This window comes from Anopheles maculipalpis, chromosome 2RL, assembly GCF_943734695.1.
Source record: "Anopheles maculipalpis chromosome 2RL, idAnoMacuDA_375_x, whole genome shotgun sequence".
Taxonomy (NCBI): Eukaryota; Metazoa; Arthropoda; class Insecta; order Diptera; family Culicidae; genus Anopheles; species Anopheles maculipalpis.
The window spans coordinates 82,791,906-82,808,728 of record NC_064871.1 but is presented as its reverse complement, the minus strand read 5'-3'; the positions used below and the strand labels follow the sequence as shown (position 1 = coordinate 82,808,728).

The 16,823-nt window shown below is 41.9% G+C and overlaps 1 protein-coding gene across 1 annotated transcript in view; it reads left to right on the top strand.

Annotated features, from left to right (window-relative positions):
* LOC126568669 (DNA polymerase delta catalytic subunit) overlaps positions 1-15,221 on the top strand; it is a 47,113-nt gene extending 31,892 nt beyond the window's left edge. Inside the window, exon 3 of the mRNA XM_050225184.1 lies at positions 15,209-15,221. The gene's annotated coding sequence lies outside the window, so the exon portion shown is untranslated. The remainder of the gene's footprint in view (positions 1-15,208) is intronic.
* Positions 15,222-16,823: the final 1,602 nt, after the last annotated feature.

Here is a 16,823-nt window from a genome sequence, read left to right as displayed (position 1 = left end):
ACTCTTGCCTCGCCAGTTTCTCTCCCTATGTGTGTGTGTGTGTGTGTGTTTTTAATGTCCCGGTGTGCTTTCAAGGTGTGTCTGCAAGCGTGTGGATATGGTCAGGAGTCTCAAATCGGACACGGACGAACACCGGTCACGGATTCACTACATTTGTTACGGGTCCGTGGCAGTACTGCAAAATGCCTGCCTGAAAATGCATCATGCAACGCATTTCTTTTATTCCTCACCCCACCCCGTCCCCGTTGCCGAGCGCTTCAGCGATCCTTCCTCTCACCAAGCAAAATTCCATGCTCTATGCTCCTAACATCGAACCCTCTCCCGAAGAGCCGCGGTCCCGAACAATGTGACTGCAAATTGCATTCACACTCAATGGCCTCATTTTTGACGTTAAAAGGAACGTGCGCGAGTGTGAGCGAAAATCTGCTGCAAACTTTTAGGCCCGGCTTGCACCGGCCAGTTGCAGCACAAAGGTCCGCAATTCCGCAATTTCCGAAAGGACGAATGGAATGGAAGTTTTGAGTGTGGGTTTTGAAATTAACAACTTCGCTCGCGAAAGAACACGCGGAGTTTTGTGATGTGATGGTAAAGCGGAGCAAAGGAATCGAAAGATCATTGCTTCTTGTGCGCTTTATCGGAGCCATTAATCATTTGCGCTTTGGCCCCGGCTGTGATGAGGGGGGAAGGGGGGAGGGAGGGGGGAGGGTGTTTTTTTTTCGGGGGCCTCTGGACGCACTTTAACGCAGCAGCATCAAAAGTCAAAAAGTTTACAACAGACACATACACACACCGTCACTGAAACGGCTGATGATTGTTTTATGTTGCGATGTATTTTCTTCTCTTTCGATTTCTTTTACATTCTTCTCTGGTGTGTCTTTCTCCTTATTGTTATTATTATGCTGCGCATTGGTACGACCACTCGCAAACACCGGGAATTCGGTTGCAAACAGTCAATCCCTCTTCAGCACGATGCCGCTGGCAAGCAACACGTCAGTACGATGGTTCCCCAGCTGGTCCCGCGAACTGCCACTGGACCAGCATTCCAAGGTCCAAGAACGGCCCCCAACGTACCTCTCGCCGGTGAGGTAGCATGTATCTTCCCGTTTCTGTGTTTGTTGCGTTTTTTTTTACTCATTTTCTTGTGTGTGTCAAATTTGCCAAACCGATCTGCAAGTAGACTGGAATGCTTTTCGGGAAAGGCCGCGACGCGTAAAAACGGTAGCCATGCTGCGGGCCTGTCAATTCGCGTGCTTAATGTACCTCGAACGTAATTTATGTTTATTAGCTTTTAAACGCTTCGCTCCGGTGTTCTATAGGTGGTTTGGGGTACCATTTCTGTTTTCACTGGAGGGCGTTTAGAAGTGGACTCGTGAGCGAGGTTTAGGTTTTCACTTTAAGCAATGCCGAGGGATGAGAGAGTGAGAGAGTGAGAGTTAATGATTTAGCAGCACAACTTTGTACCGTGCGGCTAGTGGCCGAAGGCGTCAATAAATTCTGTCAAATTTGTTCGTTCCTTCTTTTCCTTGCTGTGTTTCTAACTGGCAATTAGCCTAATGGTTGATCTGTTTTGTTTTATGTACTTTTCATTTAGGTTTTTTAATTACAAATATTTTCGTGATTTTTCACTATTTTTGTGTATTATACGTATTTACGTGTTTTTTTAAAGTATTTATGCGTCAAGAGTGTTTAAGAAATATATATGATTGTTTTGATATTATTTGAATGAGTCTTAAATTTGAAGTTTTTAAATTAAAGAAATATTTAACATGTAAATGGCAAATGAAAATTTGAATATCATAGAAACCTAGGGTTTCTGAAGAGAAAGAGATCAAAATCGCAAATATTACATGCAACCAGACAAGCGAAAATTTTAAATAGCGTTTGTAGTAGCGTTCTAAACTGCTACTACAACCCTGAAACTTACTGTCAAGCAATAACTTGCTATCAGTGCTGTCAGTTTCCATAAGTAACACAAGGAGTATACGAAGGTAAAGAAAACCACCCGATTTTATGCACCGTTGTACCAATAAAATCCACTCTTTGATCGATCATTTTAAATATCGCAGCACAAACTTCCAATTAAAATACTAACTGTACCGAGGTTCGGGTGAATTTTGATCGAATTTAAATCACGTATTTCTCCACTCATCAAACGTTACGTGTGTGGTTAAGTATTCCTACAAACTATTAGTGATTCAAACAAAACGTAGGCACACACATTTCATTCTCTTTCTTTCTCCTTCTTCACTGAACCAGAAAAAGAAGATCGTAATCGATAAAACCTATGCTTGGGGATACATCAGTGCGATTAATATAACCGTTCTTCAAACGTACCATTATCAAACGCACATTTTAAACACGATAAAACACATCGACTCAAACAAACGTTTTCTGTGAGTGTGTGCGTTTGTTTCAAAAATTAGGTTTTGCAAACGGAGAAGGCTCTACTTTGTCTTTACCCTGCATGACTCATTATTGTAACGATCATTAGGTCGAGCTGCGTGCTGGCTGATTGCTTCGTTGAAAGTGGACTTGATGTTTCGGTTTTTTATCTGCTGAAACATTTTTCGTCTGCTTATTTTGTCTGTTGCTTTCCCATGTGCATTCCTACATTTAAGTTAAGTGCTCACCACAAATTCGAATTCCCTTACGGGCAGACAAGCGTCACCAAACATTGTCAAATGCGCAAAAGCATAAAAATCATAAAATTAGACTAATTGTTTCGAATGAAATCGGTGCAATTCCACTAGCGTTATTCGTTACTGGGAAAACAATCGTTAAAATGATCGCTGTGTTGTGCAAATGAATTTAAATTGGTTCAAAAAACAGCTTACGCAGGAGGAAACCAAAAAAATATCTCAAAACACATGACTTCTTAGCAGTGTTAGGGATAGATTCCAGTTAACCAGCGCCGGAAAGATTTGGCAGCTGCGTGTGAAGACTGGCTTCTTTTGCTGTTGCAAAACTGACGCGTAAGAGGCAACCGTTGCACTGTGACTCGTTGCGGGACGATGTTCTGAAAGAGTAGAGTATTTAAGAGAAAAAAGAAAGGCAAAACAAAACACGCCACACATCTCGAAGAATATCTTCTTAATGCCTCTTCTGCCAAGCCCACTACTGTCGACGGGTTCGCTTCCCAGCCCCCTGAGGGGTCAGTTTTTTTTCTTCCACTTCCACCCTCCTCCAACTCTTTCTCGATCGCGTCTCGCGTAGTGGTTGGATGGTGAAGAGCAAAAATGTTAAAATATTCCAACTATGCGAAGCGCGCATGGTTACGAAGCGATCCTTTACGAGACGCATGGTGTGGATTCGTCGAGGAATGGGAGGACCCTCTGTTTCGGGGCATCAGAGAATTCCGAACGGAGGCAGGAAAACAAAACAAAACAAGAAATAACTTTGAAGAAGAAAAACAATTTTTTTTTTTTAAGTTCGTAGTCGTCTACTCACAGGACAAAATTTGGGAACATTCTATAAAAGTAGCTATAAAGGTAGTAGTACTGTTAACTCACTAAATGAAATTTAAAATACATATTTAACTAGAATAACTAGAAATGTTACTGTCTACACCGATCTTAGGTGGATAGGAGCGAATTCCTTTCCACTTACTCTACACAAGAATCTTTCAATCACCTCGCCGGAGGGCACAGTTGGAGCCTCTGCTGTGGTACACGTTGCGTTTATACCAGCCAGTTTGTGACTCCGTTGCTTCATCAGCTTATTCTTCTTTGCAAATTCTTTAGTTGCCCTTTCGAATGTTTTCTCAACAGTTTTTTTTTGCTTCCTTTCAGCATTTGTTATGTTCAACGCACCCTTTTCATAATTTTAAAACCTTCTGTGTTTTGTTCTTGAAAATCTACGTTATGTATTTTTGTAAAAGCACATCGTGTTGCAGCAAGTGAACCGTTTTTTTTCTACTGTCTTGAGTTTTTGTTTACTCTCAGTTTTATTTTTCTCACACCTCACTCACAAGCACACATTTCTCGGTTGTGAACCGAACCGAAAGGTAATCGCATTAAGCATTGAGTTTTACCGGTGAGCTTTTCACTTCTGCTAAAATCAATCAACGAAATGGGTCTGCCTTTTTGTGTCTGCTTAAATCTGCTTCCTCTAATTTTCACACCATCGTGTGATCATAGTTTTAAAAGCGAAACACAAAAAAAAAGCAAGCACCCGGACAAGTGCACCGACGGCCATGGTCTAGTTTTTGTGCTGTTTTTTCCTCATATTGTTCGACAAAATTCGATCCAGTAATGACCAAATTAAGGCGCACACAAACACATGCGTGTCCTCGATTTGCCTCGATCGATGCGCTCGCGCCTGACAGTGAAAGGAATCGGAAAGGAAACTTCCAATTGATTTCCGCATGTGTGTTTGCTTGTTTGTTTTTTTTTCACTCTTTCCTTCACATGAACAGGTTATGTCCCAGCGGGCCCAAATGGACAGTGGAAAAAGGGAAATTTAGAGCAGACGAAATGAAAATTCGTAACCAATCTTTCGGTACAAGTGAAATGTGCGGACACGTTCTTCGATTCGACCCATGGTCAAGATATTGGTGCTTATGTTGGCTTACTAATAACAAATTACTGGCACACATTCAATACTTAAAATTTTCGTGCAACGTGGAAAATTCTACTAATAAACTTACTAACATAATGTGAAATTTAACTGACCGAAAAATACATATCAAATGTATCGGGATGTATTAAGATACAGCCAGATCACGGTTAAACACTATTATGCAGATCTCAAAAAGGTTGTTAACCGTTTCCAGAAGATGATCTGGAACTTTTTCGCTGTGATAAACATCACAAAAGACGTTCCGGATTCTCCGCAACACACAAACACTCACTGAAGCAGCCTTCATTATGGCGAAGAGGCGCGAAAATTTGCATTTCCTTTTAGTGATTCGCTCATTAATAGATTCGTTTCGACTGTTTACAATGAGAGGCGATAGAAGTGAAAAAACAACCCCCATCCGGCTGCCAGTGGACAAATGGCGGCACCAGAACAATGAAGTACGATAAAATACGATACTTAAAAATTAGTTTATGAACCATTAGATCCGAACGGCTCACAAAACGAAAAGAAAACACATGTAGTTAAAACTGAATTAGGCAAAGAAAAAGGTGGACAAATTTATGATGCTTTTCGGGTTGAAAACTTGCCGTGATTTGTGTCTTACTTTTTTTTTCGCAGTAAGAGAAGCCAGAATGATTTACAAACGCAGTCATTTGCTCTACCTGAACAGAACGCAAAAGCGAGCAAAACTCCACAGTAGTATGTTAATTGAATTTACAGATAGTTTTCATTCCCTCCCACTAGGTTTGTGCAAATTTTAAAATCTCAGACTACCTTAAAGCTTCCATACCTTTGCTTCTGAGCCACGGCGTTGGAAGTTCAAAATTTCGTCATTTACCTTCCGAACTCAGTCAACCGTTGATTGCTCTGCTTGAGCCTCCATTTCACCGTTGGGAAGAATGAAAAATGTTTCTTTCACACCGTGGTGAGCCTCTGTGGGCGACAGCTAAACCAACGACCCGCAACGAAGATCCCTGCTTGAGGTAAACTCCCGGCAACGGTTTGAGTAACTAATTTATGGGACCCATCACGGTCGGTGTCTGGTTCTTGTCGGTCATCCCTTGTTGTCGCACCCTTACACGATGGGAACGTTGGCACTACCCAACTGTATCCACTTGAGGGGCAATCGTAACAAACGGCCCGTATATTCGGCGGCTCGTCCAACCACTCGTTTGAAACCGTGTAATCGTTCTAATGAATATATTAATAATGCGACAAGGGAGCTAACGACTTACTACCCCGGGTAGTGTCCCAGCACAACTAGAATGTAAAGCTTTCAATGTGAAAAATATTCACACCCTCACTCGGCTACCGAAAAAAATAAAAATTAGAGCACAAACGCTCAAAACGCCAAAACAGCGAATCAAAAGACTTGTATGCCGCGCCTTTAAGCGACGAACCCGCGCGTTTTGTTCCCTTGTGTTTCCGCAACCCGCAAACGATCAAAATGCGAACAACACAGATGAAAATGGTTTCATTTGGGACAACACACAACACACACCTCTCTCCCACCCACAAGATAATAGGGAGGGCGTAATGTTTTGATTACTTGCCCGGTCGTTTTAGAAAGCACCACACACCAACGCTTGCGGGGATGATGGGCAGCCGGCGGCGTGTTAATTTGGCGTAAATGTTTGACCTGTGTAATAATATGCGATCGATTCGGCCGGTGCTACCGGGCACTTGACCGTAGGGAAAGTTCAGCGGTCTGGCTCGTGCTCTCCTCTGTTCCCCGTTTTTTTCAACGGGGAACGGTAGTGGTAGTAGTCAAATGAATTAAATGGGAAAATTACTACCTCCATTTCGATTCGATCTTAAGGTACACCCTGGATCGAAGGTTAATAGTGCCGGTCGGCCTTATTAAGATGTTGGCTAATGATAATGTGGGTTTGATTATTTGTTTGAAGGTGTTTTGAATGATTTACTTCAGAGGTACCTACATTCATTCGGTAAGAGTCCTTTGCTCCTCGCTTGGCACTTGGCCATCGTTGGAGGTTTTTGTGTGCCAGTTTTGGCTTCCTTGACTTCAATCTACCTGAAGGTAGGTAGAAAGATTTGCAGATAAGAGTCATTTAAGCAAAAAGCAATTTAAGGAATATCATATTTTGAAGGTTTTTAATGAATTTTCTCAAAATGATATGCAAGTTTTTAGGCTGTGTTAGCTCTTTTCGATAATATACCTCAAAAAATTTTGTACTTTTATATATCTAAAGCAATTCTGAGTGCTTATTTTTATATAATTTTGATTTGTATATTAGCTGTTATAAATCTTGCCATAGATCTCTTTAATTTGATTTTTATCTTTAAATTTTATGCATTACTTATCAGTTGAAGTAGTTTGGAGCTATAACTCCAGGATTTTTTGGATGCTTTACTAAGACATTTCAACGAATTGAGGTAGTTTTGCCATAATTACTGATTTCATCATCAGTAAGATCAACAGCGTTTCAAACATAAATTACAAGGTTTAAATATCTTTGTCCATAGTTGACATTTCCAATACATTATGGCACTGCATCAACCCATAAATATTCGACGAGGCCTCTGTCTCAATATTTTTCAAAAGTTATAGTAAGAGCATACGATACGATTCGATGGGCATAAGAGTTTCATAGTCATTATTTTTGTCTCAAGGCTATAAGTGCTTACTCAGTATGCAGCAAATCGTTCGTCCTAGCCGTCCAGTCCAGTATCTACGATGGACCTGTTTCAATTTGGCATTTGATTGATATCTATTCAGTGGGGCCGGAGTGTACACTTCTTACAATTTTTTTTTTTACATCTTCCAATCCTCTTCTGCTGCTCAATTGTGTCCACAGAACAATACTGCCATCGCGTACGTACGTACATGCACGCAAATAACGCGTGCCTAACGTCCTCCGAACGCTATGGTGCATCCATCGAAAGAGAAATTACCACCATTTTCACGCCGAAGGTTTGAGGTCAACGCATACACGCACACCGCGCAAGGGGCAGTGAAAGGCACCCTTTTATGGGCAAAAACAAGGCCAATCTTGCGCACCGGGCACCGGGGGTGCCGAAAAATCCTTCACATTCTTCTTCGCACCCTGACGATGGGTGGGCAGGAAGATGCCCATATTACATTCCTTATAAGTCACAGCGTCTGCTAGGTAAAACGCTTAGTGTCGATCAAAACGACCCACTCGACTAAACGGTACAACGGCGGGCTGTCAATAACGGGTGCGGAAGGAGGGGTGCTTCGGGTCTGCATGATTTATAACAGCTTTCGTCTAGCAATGCTGTCTCCTGAGCTCCTAACCTGCACAGAGCGTGCTTGTTCTACTTTGATTTAGTAAGGCTTATGCGTGGTGCTTCCCGGCTCCGGATCGGTAATCCTTCTTGAATGCCTGACCCCCGTCAAGGTTTGTGATATTTACGTGTGCGTCATGATCGGACGTAAATTCCAACCTAAAAGAGGGATACGAATTTCAGGCTCAGAGAAGACGGACATTTACTCTCACAAAACGGTTTGTTCGATTGCGTAATCGGTCCATGCGTGTACGATGGCAGGGCACGTTCGGGAATTTTGAGGGGTATGGCACTTCAAGGCAAAAAACCTGGTTTTATAAGCTATAGAGTAAAACTTTTTGTAAATATTTGATTGATGATTATTTTAATATTATCTAAACCTCTGCATTAATTCGAGATATTTGAAATTTCCTTAAGCTTCTTGATTTAAAAATTTTTAAACTTCAACTATCATGAATGAATCCTGGCGGTCTTTATACCCAGGAATGGAAGACTGGAATGAAATTCATAGAATAAATATAAAATGTTTGTCTTCCTCTGCTTACTAGACTCGTTATTACCACTTATTTGGCTAGTCAGTCCTAACTACGAGGGAACGATCCGAATGAAATTTGAGACCCGATTCTACCGAGACTTTAATAAGCGATGTTTGATACAAAATGTATTTAAAAAACGTCCCAAATCGTTAAAAGTTAAACGATTTGAACTGCTCTATAAAACCCTGTATACTCCAAAAATATGTGTTTGTACGACTTAATATACTGCATGCCCTCTTTGCCCACTTTAAATTCTAGTTTTTTTAATCAATGAAAAAACCTAACTAATGATATTGCATAATTTTGAGGTCGTGGAATTTTACAAACAAATTTATCTTACCATTCCTTGCAAACTACCTGCTGAGCGCTGTAGTCCACCATTTTTTTTTTTTTGCGTACCCAAAAGCCTTCTTTTTTTCTCCTATTTAAAAAGCCACTCCCATCCAACGAACCGATGGTCGATGATCGTTAAAAGCTTTAGCTACCAACCTTGGCCACTGGTGTCTTTCGTGCACGCCAAGACCCAGATCATTAGTACGGCATCCCGCACAGGATTGGAAGGGTGGAATTTAAGTGGAAATTTCATCCACTTTACCGATCGTGTCCAGCGGGTCAAACCCGTGATAGTATTCCATCACGATTGAGCGAGGGTAGCCTTTGTCATGTCATTTTGGACCAAACCAGACGTCCCGATATGGCGTATCCCGGCGTCGGTGTGTGCGCGTCGAGATTTATGGTAAAATGGTGCGTAAAATAATCACCTTAATGAGTCCCTTCTTTTTCTTTTGCATGGACATGGTCACAAACGGGGACTCCTCCAACAGCTTTCTTTCAATTAATTGCGTCAAGCTTACGCGAGGTGGTAATTGAGCTATTACCGCATCGCGATAGCACGCCTTTTTAAGGCACATTTTTCTCTGTTCCAATACCAATCCCCCTTTGCTGCCTATTTTGAGACCTTGCAGCGTGAAGGCAAACCGTAAAAATGCATGCCATGGTCATGTGCCAAGTGACACTGCTGACACTGTCGGCTGTCAGAGGATAATGCGCCTATGCGTTATGCAAATGCAATCCGAGACGTCATAAAGGAATGTGAAGGATTTACTTTATTGGCGCTTATCTTGGTTTGGTCGTTTTATTGTACCGCAAGGGATGATAATTAAAATCCTGCTTAAAGCGAATTTAATGCAAAAAATTACTTGTAATTGAATACTAAATTGGGTAATCTTCTGGCAAGTGGCAGGCAAACTAACAACCTGCAAACGAAATGTAACAAATTCATGATTGCCTCACAGATGATGTGCGTCTGGTTAGGCTGTGAAGAAACCCCTTCTAAAGACGCGATAAATCCATTCTGCTACGCTTTGCCTATTCAACTGTAACAACGTGCAAATCGCTTTCAATGTACCATAATTCACTATCGATACTAATCGATTCCGAAGCGTGCCAAGATCACATTACCGAATTTCATCATCCCTATGCTATTGCCAACAAGTTCAACAAACATCTTGAGCATGAAGGGGAGTCAAAAAACCCATCCTCGACCTAAACAGAAAAGACTCGCTTTGTTACGAATTCGATCCAGCGAAACCATACTTCCGTTTCCTCGCGTGTTTTGCTCAAGAGAAGCACCTATTTTTTGCACTTTAAAGCGCTGGTGCCAGATGTACCAGAAGGCACTAGGAACACCTTCCAGCCGCCTCCATTAGGTCCAGTGACAGTGAAACTAAAACAAAAGCCCTTTGAAACCAGTTTGTTGGATATAATTTACACATCAGGACGGTTACCGACGGTGGTTTCGAGCTTTGGAGGGTAAAGCTACGTTTTTTTTCTACGGTGTCTATACGATGCAGAAAGAACTTTAAAGGTAAAAAACCACACACACTCACACAGTACTTACATTGAATGGTAAATCAAAGCATAAGCTTCAGCCTTTTAACCAGCATGTGCTTCACAGCATCATAAAATGCTGCCGAGAAGAAAAAGAAAAACATCGAACCGAAGGTAAAAAATGGCACGATGGTAGATGAAGGTGCAAAAATTGGCCTCACCACCGGTTGGGCACGATTTCGATCACTTGTGGAGCACCCGAAACAAAGCTCGCGCTCGACAAAACGGCATGGCACGAATGGCGATCAGTATGCTCGAATCGCACATTACGTGTTAGACCTTCATTTGTTTGGGCTTCAACATTACTGAATGCTGGCCCGAATGCCCCGAATCCCGTCGGTCGTCGGTATGGCTGGTGCGCTACTCGTGTTTTGCCTGAGCTTTTGTATCGTTTGTGTTGTGTTGTGCTCTCCTTTTGCGCAAGATCCGTTGGTGGTTTATATTTTGTTGGGGGGTTTGGTGTTTTTTTTTTTTTGTGGGTCATACATAAAAATGTTAGATGAAAGAGAAATGTGGATCAAAATAACCCTTAAAGAGGTAAGACGTTTGTTATATATTGAAAGAAAGGCGTTTACTGATGTTGCTCAAGATGTCAATCGCTATGAAACTATGTAACACAGAGTAAGAAAAACCCAGGAATCGTAGCATGAGAATTGTTTTCGGTTTATGCCTAGGTGTTCTTTAAAAATTCATCGACCTTTCAACATCAAGAAAATGAACAAAGATTATATTGTTAGTTTTTACTGATGGTGCTTTTAAGTCTTTGTTACTTATTTATGTTTATCGCCATATGTACTTGTAATGGTTTTTAGCAATTAAACATAAATAGTTAAAATGTCAATCGAACCATTCCTCCGCAGTGAAAATTGACTATTCAACTACGGGGTATCAACAAGCCTAGTAAGTCATTCGATGGCCTTCAAGACTTCTAACAGGTGGTTAAACCATGAGCAAGAAAAAGAGGGGTCTGAGCGCAATCATATTTAATTTGAATTTATACAGATAAGTCAGCTACGTATGATTTGATATTTATTTTTTACTCCTTAACTAACTCCTTGAGGCCAACCAAGCATGCTCAGGATAAGATAAAAAAGCAACGAGGAAATGCCGTGAGAAATTTGTACAAAATCAGCTCAAGAAGAGCAGAGAATATGAACTGCAAATAAATTTGTATTCGCGAGGTATTTCTTAGTTTCGTCGTTATTTTTTCAAGTGTTGTTATGCAAAAGAAAAGAAAAGAGAAGAAAGAACTTTACGATATTTAAGAGAGGAACATTTTATGCCCTGTTTTTACCGTTATTGAGAATCCGTCTAGGTCTGTCACATCAGTCTTGTTACAAACCGAAGGTTGGTTCGGGATTCAATCAATAAAAGTTCTTATCCTAGATTAAATATCCAAGCACGATATTACTAAGCGTATTGTTCGAGATACAATAACAGTAAGCCTTAGAGTATTTAGATTATTAGATTTAAACATTTTTACCGTTGTTGCATAAGCTGACAACATTTTAAGATTTCTTGCAAGTAAATTGTGTTGAAGAATAATTTTACCGGTTCATGTTTGTGACTGTCTGTTGTTAATATTCGCATAGAAATATTAAAACGGTAAGACCATTTTTCTAAAATTAAAAATTATTTTCATAAAAGGTAAATGCTTTAAACTTGAAACATTCGTACCCAAAAGGGTTGAGTGAACAGAATGGGCCATCAAAAACGCATCCAGTGGAGAGAGAAAATAATGATTTACACTCTCACCCCGTGTGTCCTATACTTACTTATTTTTGCACAATAGATAGCAAAACCATCCCTTACAAATACTCACAAGCACACATAATAGCCGATTCGTTCCATCACCAGGACCTGGTACGATCCAGCAGCCACCATAGTCCACCATCAAACGAAGCTACCAATAATTAAAGTTTACTATTGAAATTAATTAAATTTAATTCCCCAACCGAGGGCACACCGAAGGGAACGCGAATCACGTCGTCCAAGCGCCCGTTGCGGTCGCTGACACTAATTTGCGAAAGAAATAAATGTACGATCGTTAAAATCGCGTAGACACTCGCACGAAAGGCGAACCTTAATGGTGCTTTTTCGAAGGTTGATTCTAGAAAAGAATTTAGCATAACAGCATCCCTAATGTAGGATGAGGTTCGGATGGTGGGATGTTTTTGAAGCACACAGCCGTGGCGAGAAGTATTGGAAATGAATTCCCATTATGCTTAAATTTGGAATTTAAATATTTGCCCAAGCAAGGGTTGTTGCGTTTTTTTTCTGGTATCATATTTCGTACGCTTAAAATGCGAAACGCCCCCCGATTTAGGAACGATTCCACCGGGTCGATCCGTCTTATTTATTTGTATTCATTTTAAGAATCTACCTTTATCAGATTATCGTTTTGCTCGTGCTCAGTCAACCGTCAGGTGCTTCTTGAACTTTCTTGAGTGAGAATTGCTTGCGACGCTAGCACTAGAAAGAAGGGGACTGAACTGAACCGTTTCTAATACCGCACCCGTGTGCGTGTGGGGAGACTTTGTAGGCTTAAATTATGTGCCACCTATACGGAGTATTATAAATTCTCGCAAACATCACTAATCGATTAGCGACGCTGTCCCAATCCTGTGCCAGAACTCCCGTGCGCGTGAGCTTTAATTAACATCGCCATCAGTTTTATGAGCTTCCAAGCGAACGTGTTTTATAATTACCTGTCACACAACTCGACACTGTCTGACTATTTGGGTGTTTCAATTTAGTATGCATCGAATCTGTCCGGCCCTAGACATTCGAACAGTTGACGGAGTTTAGAAAACTCTACGCCATTTACTCGTGAGCTCGTTGCGACTTGTGCTTCTTTCGATATTACGCCATAGCATTTCGAATGATGTTGCGTAATCGTATGTTCTTAGGGCCACTCTATGAAGAACAATGTTTATGTGTGAGCAGTGCTTCAAATATTGATACATATTGAGACATGAACAACATGGGTACCATTTTTCATATGACGCTGTGTGTATCTGTGACTCACAATCTGCGTCAGATTTTTCGAGGCACTTTCATTCCAATGTACACACGCGTAGCTCACGATGTTGATACAAATCTGCTCAGGAATGTCGAAGAAAACAAAAAAGCCACACAACAACACAGTGACGAAAGCAGAAAAAAGCGCGTCCAATCGGACACGCTTCGGGTTGAGTTAATTGAAATTCATTTGTCAGCCGAGCTGACACTGAATCGATCGCAAGATACGATTCCTTGCGCCGGATGCTGAAGAAGCTTGGCAGCTTCGAACAATGCAAACAGCCTAAAGAAAGAATCATATCCTAAGACATTCTGGCACGAGACACCCGCCCAAAACACACACACACACACACGGCATGCATCACATCTTCTCCGGCGGACAGGCGATACGCATCTACACCGGCCCAAATGATGCGTTGTGTGGATTATTGCGGTGTTCTATGACAAATACGCTCGGGCAAGGTTCTACCACGGTTTTCGTAAAGGACGCACGTACGTGGAACGCTCGTTCCTTCCCCCCCCCCCCCCCCCCCTTCTTCTCTTCTTCTAAGGAATCTTTTTGTCGGCATCTTCGGACGTTTCTAACCGAATGTGAGTTGATTTATTGGTGGTTTGGTTAAAATATTTAGACCACCATCGCCACCAACGCGCGGCCCGTTCTGTGTCGTTCCCGTGTTACCATTCGGCGAACAATCCCATCTAATCTTTTCGATCGCGCTCCGTTTACTGCTCCGGTTTGGTCTGGCCACTGTACACGATTCGATACAGTGGATCACAGTTTTGTGGCTTTGTTTTTGGTTTTGGTTCAGTTTCTTGCTCCGGTTTTGGGGAGAAGAAAATCCCTCAAACATACGACCTCTGTACTTTGTGATTCATGCGTGCATTTTACGAAATACTTCCCGAAGGTTCAACCAAAAACAATGGAAGGTCTTTGTTTTAAGGGCCGCAATGATCGTGTTTTTCGTTGTTTGGTAACAATCGACAGCGAAAATAAATTGAAAATAAAAAGAAAGAAGAATCGTTAGGGCTATAGCAATCACGCAATATTACATAAAAGCCTTGCGCGGCATTAAATAAGCGACGAACCCTCGGTGAAGAAGATTAATTTGAATTTTTACTCATTTTACACATTGTTTAGTTCAATTCCATCTGAAATCTTACTAATTTTATTTACTTTCTCATTACAGGTAAGGAATTTGGAACCCAAAAAATGATAGTAAGTAAGCAACCAGGAAGGAATGTTGTAGCACACAGCTGAAATTTGTTTAACCAGCTAAATCGCTCAAGAAAAGGCAACGATTTGACACATTTTTACATGGTGTGAATCTCTCTCTCTCTCTCTCTCACCTGATTTCAAAATTCTTCTTTCCCTCGACCAGCGAGTAAAATGATCGAAAATCGGGATACAAGCACCAGGTATCCTATTTCTCCCCACTGGCCACAACCAAGAGCTGATCGATCGCTCGGAACCTGTTTACGAACGTTTTTTGGCCACAGGCTGTGATTTGTTTTTATTGGCTCGTTTGGTTCGGCTAGTGTTTTCCGTTTCGTTGAGCCGGTTGGATAAAGTTAAGCAGATCAGCTTTGCGCCTGCCAGCTCCTGCGAGAAGAATCAACAAAACACGAACAACACCCGGCACTGGCAGCAACACCACACTATCATTAGCACGCCCCAAGCCGATTTGCCTAGAAATGTATCGGTTGTATCTAGTTCCTTTCGACTTCCGTTGCACGAAAGCGAACTGTTGAGGTTTTTCTGGAGATAGTTGACCGCATATTCCCCCCGCAAAACGACGAACGTTGTAAAACGGTTGCTTGAAATTGATGCCCTGTCTGTAAAAGGATGTATTTTCGTTTTTTCCCCCCTCGTGTGTGTGTGTTGTACTCTACTACAAGCACCAACAAATCTGAAGGGCTCAATAAAACTAAAACCCATTAGGCTGATGAGAGAACAGACGGGAGTTGATCGTTCCCTTCTACCTGTTCCCTGGTGGCAAGAGTAGACGAAAAGTGGCAGGGTAAAAGGAGACGAGATCGGAGTAAAATTTAGTTTTAATTTTCAGCTTGGACGATTCGAACCGAAAATCAAATCTATTCCCCCCCCACTCGTCGGTTTTCCAACCCATCCTCCTCAATTAACTCGAGACGAGGAAAAAACCAGAACGCGTCTATGATGTTGATTTTTCCATCTGTTTCTATTCTACAATTTCTTCTCTTTGATTCCCCTTCTTTTTTCCTTTTTGCTTCTCAGTTAGAGCCTTGGTATGTCTTCTGTAAAAACTTCCAATCAATCGCTTTCAGGAGAGTTCCATCTCCACGCCTGTTACCGGTACCGATTCAACGCACCGCACCGACCGGGAGCATAATTGGTCGTAGACGCTTAATGACTGTTTTGTTTTGATCGAAAAAAAGGGCCACGCGGTGTTCATCCGCGCGTTACATGCTAACGAACGAACGGGCGGGTCTGAGAGCAAGCTAAAGATTCATTTCCTTCCACACTGTGTCCCCTGTGTAAGGTGAATGTCTCGAGGCTCGGAACGGTTGTCGGGCTTCATGCTGCTGCACGGTTCGTCATGGCGCAAGCTTTATGACACTTACTAGACATTTGTTTTGGAAGTGAGATAGAGTGTGGATGCGTACGATTAAAGTCGAATTTAAAACTGCGTAAAATTATGAAGATTGTGTTAATTGTGTGAGACTCTTGTCGATGTGTTTGTGCTAATTAGACGCCGTTTTGGTGCTATGTTGTTGTGGTTGAAACAAGCTTACAATTGGTTTCAATTTGTGGCTTACCAAAGAACAAACGCAACAATGCGTTATTCCTATTAAACAACTCCGTTTAAACGACAAAAGAAAATTGAAGTTCGTACCCACTGTTTATCAATTAATATGCACTTTTGTAAGTATCTCCCTCCAGTAGCCCAGCCGATGCATTAGCATCGTTACAGAAAGCTTACGAGACCTTACAGCTAAATTTCCGTTCATCATCGTCCCGCCACATTCATCCATCGCAATCCCGCCAGACGCCAGCCGTTTGTGACCCAATTCCAGTGCGGTTGGGGAAGCTAAGCCTAGCGATAGCGATGGTGCAAAAAAAAAAAAAAACAAGACAGCAAAACCCCCTCAACAGTAATCAGACTCGGAATCGTGGCGAAACGCGCACCATCACCGTGTCCGTTTAAGATCCGTGCGCGCGCGCGCGACCATTGAACGCGCCGGGAAACGTGAACTTATAATTTAGCTCGGATTAATCGTCCCGGCACCACTTGAGCAATGGGGAAGAGAAAAAAAAACCCGAGGGGACAACCCGATCCGGACACCGTGTTGTCGCTGATCGGTCAGGATAAATGGCGCCTAATAATCAGCAAAACAACCTAATGGCCTCGGTGGTATCGCTCGCGGTAAGCTTCAGGGAACGGGGCAAATGCACACAGGTGATCCGGTGCGGTGGTTTTTGTATGTGTGTGTGACCGTTCTGATCCGGTAAAAGTGCCTCAACACGACTTCCGTGAGCTGCGGGCTGTAATC